Genomic DNA, 9,817 nt, shown 5'->3' with positions numbered 1-9,817 from the left:
TTTTCTCAGACTGCTTTTGAGATTTTCTCCTTGTCATTTGTTTTGAGCAATTTGATTATGATATGCCTTGGTGTAGTTTTATTTATGTTTCTTCCTTCATATTTGCTCTCTGCTTAAAGCTTCATGTCTTCCTACTACGTACCTGAACTCAAGAAGGTAAACATAATGGGAGAAAACATATACCCAGACCAACTGTTCTTGCTTTAAATTCATGACCACAAATCTCAAATGAGCACTCAATCCTGATTAGCAATCCTACCACCCTTCTCTAGATGTTTACTTCCTACTCCCAAACACAATTGTTTCACATCTTTACCTCCTTCCTCCCTCACTCATTGGGAGGGCCTCTCAGGAGGGGCCTTCCACTCCACACCCCTCCCTCATCCTCATCTGATGACCTCATTTCCTATTTCATTGACAAAATACAAAACAGTTATAAAAGAACGTCCTTATCTTCCCACCACATCTCCCAATCTGTCTGAATTTGTGTTCCTCTTTCCTGTCTGCCTTAATATTACTGTGAATGAAGTGTCCCTACTTTTACCAAGAGATACCCCTTTCACCTGTGAGCTGAATCGCCTAGCCTCTTGATTTTTCAGTTCTCCCATCTCTGCTGTATCCCCAGTTTCTTTCTCTCCAGTCAGATCATTCCCACAAAATGCATACCTGTTACATTATCTCCACTGTCTGCAGTCTTTCCTTTACCCCACATCTTCCTGCAGCTGATGTCCTATCTCCCTACTGTCCCTCATGGCAGCCTTTTCCATGGACTTGTCACTTGTCTCTCCTTTCTCACCTCCTGTGTTCTGCTCAGCCCTCTGATTGGACTTCTCTTCTCTCCAGTCCACTGAGACTGTTTTTGATGAGAACACCAGTAACCCCCAGGAGTCACTTCTCTGTCCTTACTGATCTCTCAGCAGCACTTGATGCAGGACACCACTCCCTTCTTTCTTCGCTTGGCTTCTGGAATATCATGCTTCTGGCTGCCCCTTTGTGATCTCCTTAGCTGGTGGCCTCATTTGCTGCTTGACTTCCAGATGTCAGAGTGCTTGACATTTGGTCATAGATCTTCTCTAGCTGCTTCTCTGTTGGTAATCTCCTCTGGTCCAAAACTTTCAATACACTCTGTGTAGCAGTATCTCCCAAAACTCTTGTCTCCAGCTCTGTGCACCTTTTAGAACTTGACTCAGAAACATCCGACCTCATATTAAGTACATCATCACTATTACTATTACTATTAAGCGCATCATCACTGTTACTACCTTTATCTAAGCCAACATCAACTCTAACCAGTGTGAAGATTTGGAAGACTTTTATTGTGGTCTAGTGTGAGGCTTGTAGTTATTGAGGACTTTTCACATGTGAAGTTCTCCTATAACTGGTGTTACTTCCTCATCTCGTGCCTGTCCCAGTGACAGACATGGCCAATCAGTCAGCAACTTTCCCCTGATAAGCCTGGTGGGGGTTCCACAATCCCTTGCACTTCCGGCAGCCATCACTAATCCATCTGAGCTGGCAAAGAGAATGAAATCCCTTTGTTGTTCCAGCTGATCTGTGGTCTAATTTGCTTTACAGTAGTAGAGTTGTATCTGCAGTTTGGCTTTGGGAGGTTGGACACAGTTGGCTAAGATAAGATGATGATTTGAGTTTAGATCTGTTTGTTCTGTTCAAGATCTCAAGTATTGACATTAATTCTTTGATAGGATCCCTGAGCTGGTGGCTGGGCTATATCAGGAGGAATCTTCAGTGCTGGGTGTTGGTCAGTTGGAGTCATGGTGTGAATGTGCAGGCTGGTGGAGTCTAGAAGTCACATTATAAACATTTCATTTTTCTCTTCAAGTGGACAGGGCCATGCATAGCCCCTGAAAGTCATGAATCCTGACCTCAAAAGGAAACATTTGGAGATGGCATTTTTAGAACCAAGCAGAAGTAGATATTGAAAAGGTAACCTGACACTATATACACAGATTGGGGAGATCCACTCTCCTGCTGGAGCAGGTTTAGGGGTGAAGATCAGGAATGTGAATTTGAGTATGTTGATGTTGGGTATATGCTGTTCTAAAGCCCAGAGAAAAGTTTGGACTGGGGTTATAAATTTGAAGTCTTCAGCATCCACCCAGTAGTGGAAGCGGTGATGGGAGATGAGATCATTCAGTTGGTGTGGCCATGATAGAGTTATGATCCTTGATGGCAGTTTGGAATTCTAAGCTTCATGAGACTGCCATGTATCTATATGACCAAAATGAGATCATTGGGTAATGTTCCCAGTGCAAACCAACAATCATTGATGTGACCCAAAATGGATGAATGAACAAATGAATGAATGAAAACATATAGCAACAAGTACAAAGTTTTCATTTCTCAGCCAGGCTCTTAGTGACACTTGTTAATCCTTTCCCACTTCTTTCAACAACTATTCATATTCCATTTTTAGTTTCTGACACCCTACTCCGTGTGCCCTACTTCATGGAGAAATTGAGACCATCAAGTGTGACCACTCCTGCCTTCCCACCTTCCTACCCTCAAATCCAACATCACTCCCTTTATCTCATCCTCAGGGTGTCTGTCATTCTTCTCAAGGCCAGTATGGCCACCTATGCTCTGGACCTCATCAGTTCACTCCAGGAATTTATTCCAACAATTATCTCCTTTCTTTCCTGTGTCTGCCTTTCAACTGGTTTACCAGTCTTACCAAATTTCTTCAAAGAGTGGTCTAAAATTACCATTTCTACTTCATTACTGCCTATTTACTCTTCAACTCACTGTATTCTGCCTCCTGCCCCCACCCTAGGTGCTCTTAAGGACACCAAGAACCCCTGATAGCCAAACCCATTAGAAACTTTCCAGTCCTTATCTGACTCAACCTCTATGCTGTATTGGACAGTTGAGGAGTCTCTCCTTTGGGTACTACTCCATTGCTACACATACACACACACACAATTTTCTACTCTTGCCTCCTTTTTGGGCTCCTCCTCTTCTGTTCTTTCTTTAAATATTAGCATTCTTCAGGATCCATTATTGTCTTACAGATCTTTTCACTCTACAGACTTTCTTTGGGCAATCTCATCCACTTCTGTGATTTTAGCTACTGCCTATATGCTGAGGAGGCAATGGAGTACCGTGACAAGAGCACTCAATGGCTTCAAACTGAATTAGAAGAGCACTAATAAACTCCATGCTTAAGTGGTGAGGGATCTAGATTCAGAGTGACTCTGGTTAATGTTTCACCCCCATTGCTTTCTGGATTAGATCCTGTCGCAACTTTTTGTCATCTGTGTTTTCATATCTATTAAAGATGTCCACCTAGTGATGACCTGTAACTCTTTACAATCTTGAGATACCTTTCCCTCTCTATCTTTAGTTGATATATAGGATTTTTGTAACTTAAAAGCATTTATCTGCTGTATTCATGATGGACATGGGGTAGGACACCAAGACACCAAGCTGATTATCGCATGCATGCTGATTATCAAGAGCTCATGAAGTGGAGGTAGGAGATTGCCCAGGACTAACACTTCTAAGTTAGAGGCAGAGGATGCCCCACTTCAGATCCTCTTGGCCTCACTGTCTCTTATTCCAGTGGCTGCTACAGTTACCCGCTTTGTACCAATTTCATATAGATTCAACCTGGTGGTGTCTCATCCAGGCCCATGTTGCTTGTCTCTCTCCTCCCACCCTCAGGTTTCCCCATTGACCTTCTTGTCAATTTGATGCCCATACATATGCAACCCAGAAATAAGGAGGGAGTGGTAATTGACACTCCATAGGAGAGACTTCGCTTTCTGAGAAAGGGAGCTGGTGGATAAATTCTTCCCCTTCTCCTTCTGAAGACAGTCCTGAGACTAGGTAAACTCCTGGTTTGCCTGGAACCTTCCAAGTTTTAGCACTGAAAGTCCCATGTCCTGGGAAATCCCTCAGACCTCTGAAAACCAGAACAGTTGGTCACTCTACCTGAGCTGCAAATTACATGGGGACATTTCCATGAGATCGAATGATGAGGTGCAGTTAGCACTGGCCAGCTCCATAACACACGCCCTGCCTCCTTCCTGCTTCACTCTCCTTGTCCCTCACTCCTGATCACTAATAAAGGAGTAGCCCAGAAGCCCCTGACTCATACTCTGCTTTCTAGGGAACCCAGCCTAACCCGAAGGAGTAGCATGACTCCTACGTGATGATAGCCCTAGGTGTCATGGCTGTGGGAAGAGGATTATGAATTATTGTAAGGAGCAAGGAGTTTGTCTAGAATTCACATAAGCTTTATTTGAGCCTATCCAAGGCCTTGTCTTCCAGCCATGTGAGCTGTGTCTCCCTTAGCCCTTTTCTCTCACTACCCTAGCTGCACCTTATGCCCCGGTAACACTGTGCTGTATGTAGTTCCCTGTAAGTGCCACTGCTTCAGACTTCGGGCTTTGTTCATGCCTGGGATGCCCTCCATACCTTCTGAGCAACTCCTACTCGTCCTTCATGGTCCAGCCCAGACACCACCTGTCTCAGGGCCCACCAACCCTCCTGGCCAAGGCTGGGGAGTGCTCCATCCTCTCTTTCTAGCCTGTCTCCACAAATTCATTTCCATATTGTCTTCTATGTTCTCTGTTTGCTCTTTAGAATGTGAATTACTTGAAGGCAGGGATTTTATCTTGCTCACTTCACACTCCCTGCTCAATACAGAGTTGTTGAATGAATGAATTTTTCCCAGTAACCCTGTGAGGTCAGTTGTGGCAGCATCATTTCCATTTAAATATACTTGAGGCTTAGAGAAGGGAAGAAGTAACATAGAAGGTTAGAGGCAGAGCCAGGTCCAGGTTCTTCCCACCATACCACTTGTCTCCCCAGAAAAGACTTTCCTGACTTTTCCAAGCACTGTAAGCAGAGGGCAGCCAGGAGCTTAGAAGCACACACAGAGTGAGATTCCCAGGGACCCTTCTAGCACAGTCGTTACCAACCTTCCCTCCTGCTGAGAAGGCAAGTCCCCAGTTCTGCTGCTACCTGACAGCTCTGTAAGACTGCTGCGTGCCCCTGCCAGCTCTGGTTTTCAGCTCTCCCTTTGTTTTGATCTTGGAAATACCCTTACTTTCCTGTGACATGTCCTATAGATTTCAAATGACTAAAACAAATACCACTCAGCATTTCTGGGTGCTTTGTAGCAGGGCGCTTTCTGGTTATTTAGCGTGCCACTTTGCCGGTGGCCTTCTTCCTCTGTTTAGCCTTCATCTCCTCCACCATTCCCACTCCATCTTGGTGTTGTTTCTCCACAATGGAGGGCAATTGTGTAGAGAAACCTAAAAAGGAGCCTCTCTTGACCCTAAAGTTGCTGCTAAAGCTACTATGGAGAGGTTTGATCTTGGGGCTAAAGGATTTATAGTTGGGGCTTTCAGAACCTGGGAGGGTGCTGTGCATCAACCCATGAGAGGGTGTGGGCAGGTATTAGGAGGAGAGCTTCACCCCAGCTATGCCCTCTCTCTGAGCCCAGCTCCAGGCCTTTGGCTCTTTTCTGCCTACACAATCAAGCCCCCTTGGCCTGACCTTAAGCCCTTTGCCCCCTGGCCCTGTTGACTCTCCAGCCTCACCTCCCCCTTCAACCAAACATACGCTCTGCTTGCTATTACTCAGACACAGCCCATCTTTCCTGCCTCCAGACTTTGCTTCTTATTGTCTCCTCATCTCAGGGCACCCTTTCCCCAATGTTTTGCCCCCAGGTCTTCTCTGTTCTCCAAGGGTCATGTCCAGTATCACCACCCAGGAAGGTGGGGGCACTCTTTCTGTCCCCTAGTTCCCCATAGCCCTTCTCTGGGCCTTCCTGTGGCCCTGTTGACCCTACTTGGCTGTGGCTGGGGTCTGCATCTGGGAGAAGCTGCCTTCGGCTCACTCCACTCCTGCCAATGCTCAGCACACCCTGCTCTTGGAAAGTGTTGGTACATTTGTGTGGAACAATGAGAACAGGTCCTGGGGTCCTGGCTCCCACTGGGAGGTGTGGGGAGCCTATCAAAGCAGGGCGATCCTGGTCACTGGGCGATGACCATCTCATGGCGACCCTGAACTTGATAGAAAGTGGTCACTGAGGCTGTCCTCTATTTTCTCATCCAGCACTAGGGCTGTGGGTTCAAAGCCAAAAGAGGAAATATAGTTTTGCTCTGAATGGAGAAGAGATTAAGGCTTTCATGTCCTGGGTCCTGGGTGGAGACAGGATGCCATGTCCTGAAAGATCCCTCAACCACCATCACTCCATGGCCCAGACCATGCTGCTCATTCCACCAGCCGTACCTCTGACAGCACCCCTGAATGGGGGAACAAATGATTGGGAGATCAGTTGATGGTGGAGGGATTTTCAAGAATAATTTGGAGTATGCAGAGTTTTGGCCTTACATACTGACTTTAGCCCCCAACCCATGTCAGATGTCTCCACCTTAGCACCAGCACCTGGTGTAGGGCTTGGCAATAAATGCTTGTTGCATAAATGAATGAATCCTCAAACGCTGGAGTTAGGAGGAAACTTAAGCATCTCTAGATTCAATCTGCATTTTATGGAGAAATAAATAATAATAATAACCCTTTACTGAGAGCTGACTCAATGCTAGGATCCATGCTGAGCACTTCAGATACATTGCCTGATTTTATCCTTTCAACAACAATGTGATCTGGAAGTTATCATCCCTACTTTTTTTTATTTGTACAAAAAGCTAGCATTGTTTTGTCAGGTAGATGCCTTGGATAATCCGTTCAAAGAAGATTCCTTGGTCTAACCTGATGAAACCTCTATCCTTCGTGAACTGATGGAAACACTGGTGGCACATATTTAGGCTGTATTTCCTGATCAGATGGTGTCAGTTTAAGCAGATGCAGCAAGAGTTAGAACTCTGGCTGAATTTTTATAGGTGGCTCTCATAGAGCTACTGGTGACACATCTTGCTTTCAGCAGTGCAATAAGGTGAAAACTTGCAAAGCTGGTGACTTGCAGAGGCCACTGGCTGACCCTATGCTATACTATATCTGATTGCATGTGCAGGAAATAGAGACTCACAGAAAGGCAGAAGCTTGGCCTGGTCCCCCAGCCTCTCAGAGGCAGGATAGCCACTTTATCCAGAGGCGCCTTCATTCCGGAGCCTTCCAAGACACCTGGCTGCAAGGACACTATGAAGAGGAAAAAAGAATTTCAAGTGCCTTCTAAGAACCACCTCTGTTCTCTTGTTGTGTAGGGAAGGAGCGTGCACTCAAAGACTCAGCCAGGAAGAAAGATTTGATCTCCTGGGCAGGATCCACTTCCCATGGCGACGCCTACTTGAGTCGAAACTCTGGTATGAAGTAAGACTTGTTTAAAGCAGTTAAAAGCAGCAATCCCCATTGTGTCGAGTGGTGACAGTATAATCCTCCTTAATGATTTCATTCCTCTCCAAACTCCCTTCCATTATACATCCTTAAAATGTGACTTCAGATGTCTCTTTAGGTTTCTAGTTCTTTAAGTGCAGGGGGATTTGGCCAGAGGGGAAGAGGTAAAGGCTGCTTCTTGGACTCAAATCACTCAGAGATAGATCACTGGAAACACTTCCTCCCATTTTGGGGGGGGGGGGGGCTAGAGCTAATTTTTTAAAGTTTTTTAACTGAAAATTTAAATTATATACAAAAAATATAGATATTAGTGTATTAAACCTCCACATCCGTATCACCTATCTCTAATAATATCAATATCAATGTGGCCAATCTTGCTTCAGTTATACCCTGTCCTCTCCTACCCTCTTACCACCGGATTATTTTGAAGAGAATCCCAGATGCAGCTGGGATACGTGTATATTTTATCTCTAGAAAATAAAGGCTCTTTCAAAAACTATAATAACCTATGACACCTAAAAGTTAAAAATGATTTAGTATCATTAAATATCCAGTCAGTATTCAAAAATATGTATGTATTTCAAATATATTCAATGTTCAAATAAATACTTATATCACAATCCAGAGACAGTTTACACATTGAATTGTGTTGATATGTCTCCTAAGTCTCTTTTAATCAATAGAGTCCCCTTCTTCCTCTATTCTTTTTTTAAAAGTTATATTTTGAAGATACTTAGTTGTTTGTCCTGCAGAGTTTTCTGTGTTTTGCATTTTGCTGATTACATCCCCAGGGGGTCATGTAGCATGTTCCTCTGGTCCGTGGGATGAAATCTAGAAGTGCTATGAGGCTCAGGTTTGATCTGGGGACAAGGAAGTTTCAGAGTTGGTGCCATGGACTTCTTGTGCTGCATCAGGAGGCGCATAGTGTCTGGTTTTCTATTTTCTTGGCTTATTATCTCTCAACTTGGGTTGAGGTGTTTTCAGCCTGATCTGTTACAATGTTCCTTGCCGGGGTTTGGCTATTGACTTCAGCAGTCATTGATGATCATTGCCTCATTCTATTATTCCATCAAGGATTTTGAAATAGTGATATTCTAATTGCGATGTTCCTTCTTCATTTATTAGCTGTAATTCTATAAAGAAGAGCTTAATCTCCTCAACTATTTGGTTACTCTTAAAATGTGAACTCTGAAGTACAGTTCATAAAGAAAAGGCAAGATAAATGCTTGATTCTTTATCTGTTTCTGAATTTGTAAATTGATTCTGAAGCATCCTTCAAAGGTGATGTGCTGTTTATGTACTATTGTGTATTAATTACCCCCAAAATTAGTGGCTTAAAACGACAACCATTTAATTATGTGCCATAATTTTGTGGGTCAGTAATTTGGTCCAAGATTAGCTGATCGATTCTTCTGCTCCATTCAGTACTGACTCAAGTCACTTGTAGGGGATTCAGCTTATGGATAGACTGGTCTGGAGAATGCCTTACTGGGAATGGCTGGAAGGCTGAGCTTTGCTGGGATTGTCAACTAGAGTGCCTAAAAGTGGTTTCTCTAGGCTGGTGGTCATATAACTCTTTTAGGACTATCAGAGAATGTTCCAGAGAGGAGCTTGAAAGCTTTTCCTGACCTAGCTTCAGAAGGCATGCAGCAGGGAGGGTGTAGCTTAGTGGTAGAGTGTGTGCCTAGCACGCATGAGGTCCTGGGTTCAATCCTCAGTACCTCCACTAAATAAACAAATGAGTAAACATAGTTACCCTCCCCCCCCAAGAAACAAAAACAAAATAACATCAAAAAAGAAGGCATGCACCATCACTTCTGCCATATTCTGTAGTTACAACTAGCAACTGAGCCCCAGGACCAGTCCAAGTTCAAGGAGAGGATACTAACCAAACATATGAATACAGTGAGACACAGTTCATTGGGACTCTCTTATAATTACATGGAGCCCAGAGTCAGAGGCCCCCCCCCCCACTCCCTAGCCTTTTTGAATGTACTTGATTCCTTCTCCCCAGGAAATCTGGCTATCCTCTTAATTTTGGTTAGGAGCTGGCTGCAGGAGACACAGCCTTGCCCCAGGTGTCCATAGTCTCCTTCAAGGCCATCAGAATGTGGATAGCCTCATTGTGAGCAGAGTCAACAGTAAGTTATGAAGCTCCTGAAATGTTAGAGTGCCCATTGCCACCTCCTGCAAATCCACTGCCAGTATCTTGTGGGCCCTGGCTTAAACTGAATACTTTTATGGGGAACATCTTGGAGAACTTGTCCTTGACCTTCTCGAAGACTTGAGCAAAGATCTGTTCTAAGAGCTTGGCCCTCCTCTGATCATGAAGAAGCCATCCAACAGGACTCACAGGGGTTTTGTGGGTGGGACTAAGAATGCCATGGCCATGCATCCATAATGATTGCTTTTAACGGTGTGAAATATTTCATCCCATGGATGCAACATGCTTTAACCAAACCATTTCTCCACTGTTGTAGTTGTTTGCACTTTT

At 44.4% G+C, this 9,817-nt stretch overlaps 1 pseudogene; it reads right to left on the bottom strand.

The window, feature by feature from the left end:
• Positions 1 to 6,677: 6,677 nt before the first annotated feature.
• On the bottom strand, positions 6,678 to 6,902 carry LOC116152520 (small ribosomal subunit protein uS14-like; annotated as a pseudogene).
• Between the last annotated feature and the right edge of the window lie 2,915 nt (positions 6,903 to 9,817).

This window comes from Camelus dromedarius, chromosome 10 (genome assembly GCF_036321535.1).
Source record: "Camelus dromedarius isolate mCamDro1 chromosome 10, mCamDro1.pat, whole genome shotgun sequence".
Classification (NCBI taxonomy): Eukaryota; Metazoa; Chordata; class Mammalia; order Artiodactyla; family Camelidae; genus Camelus; species Camelus dromedarius.
This window is presented reverse-complemented; position numbering and strand designations above follow the sequence as displayed.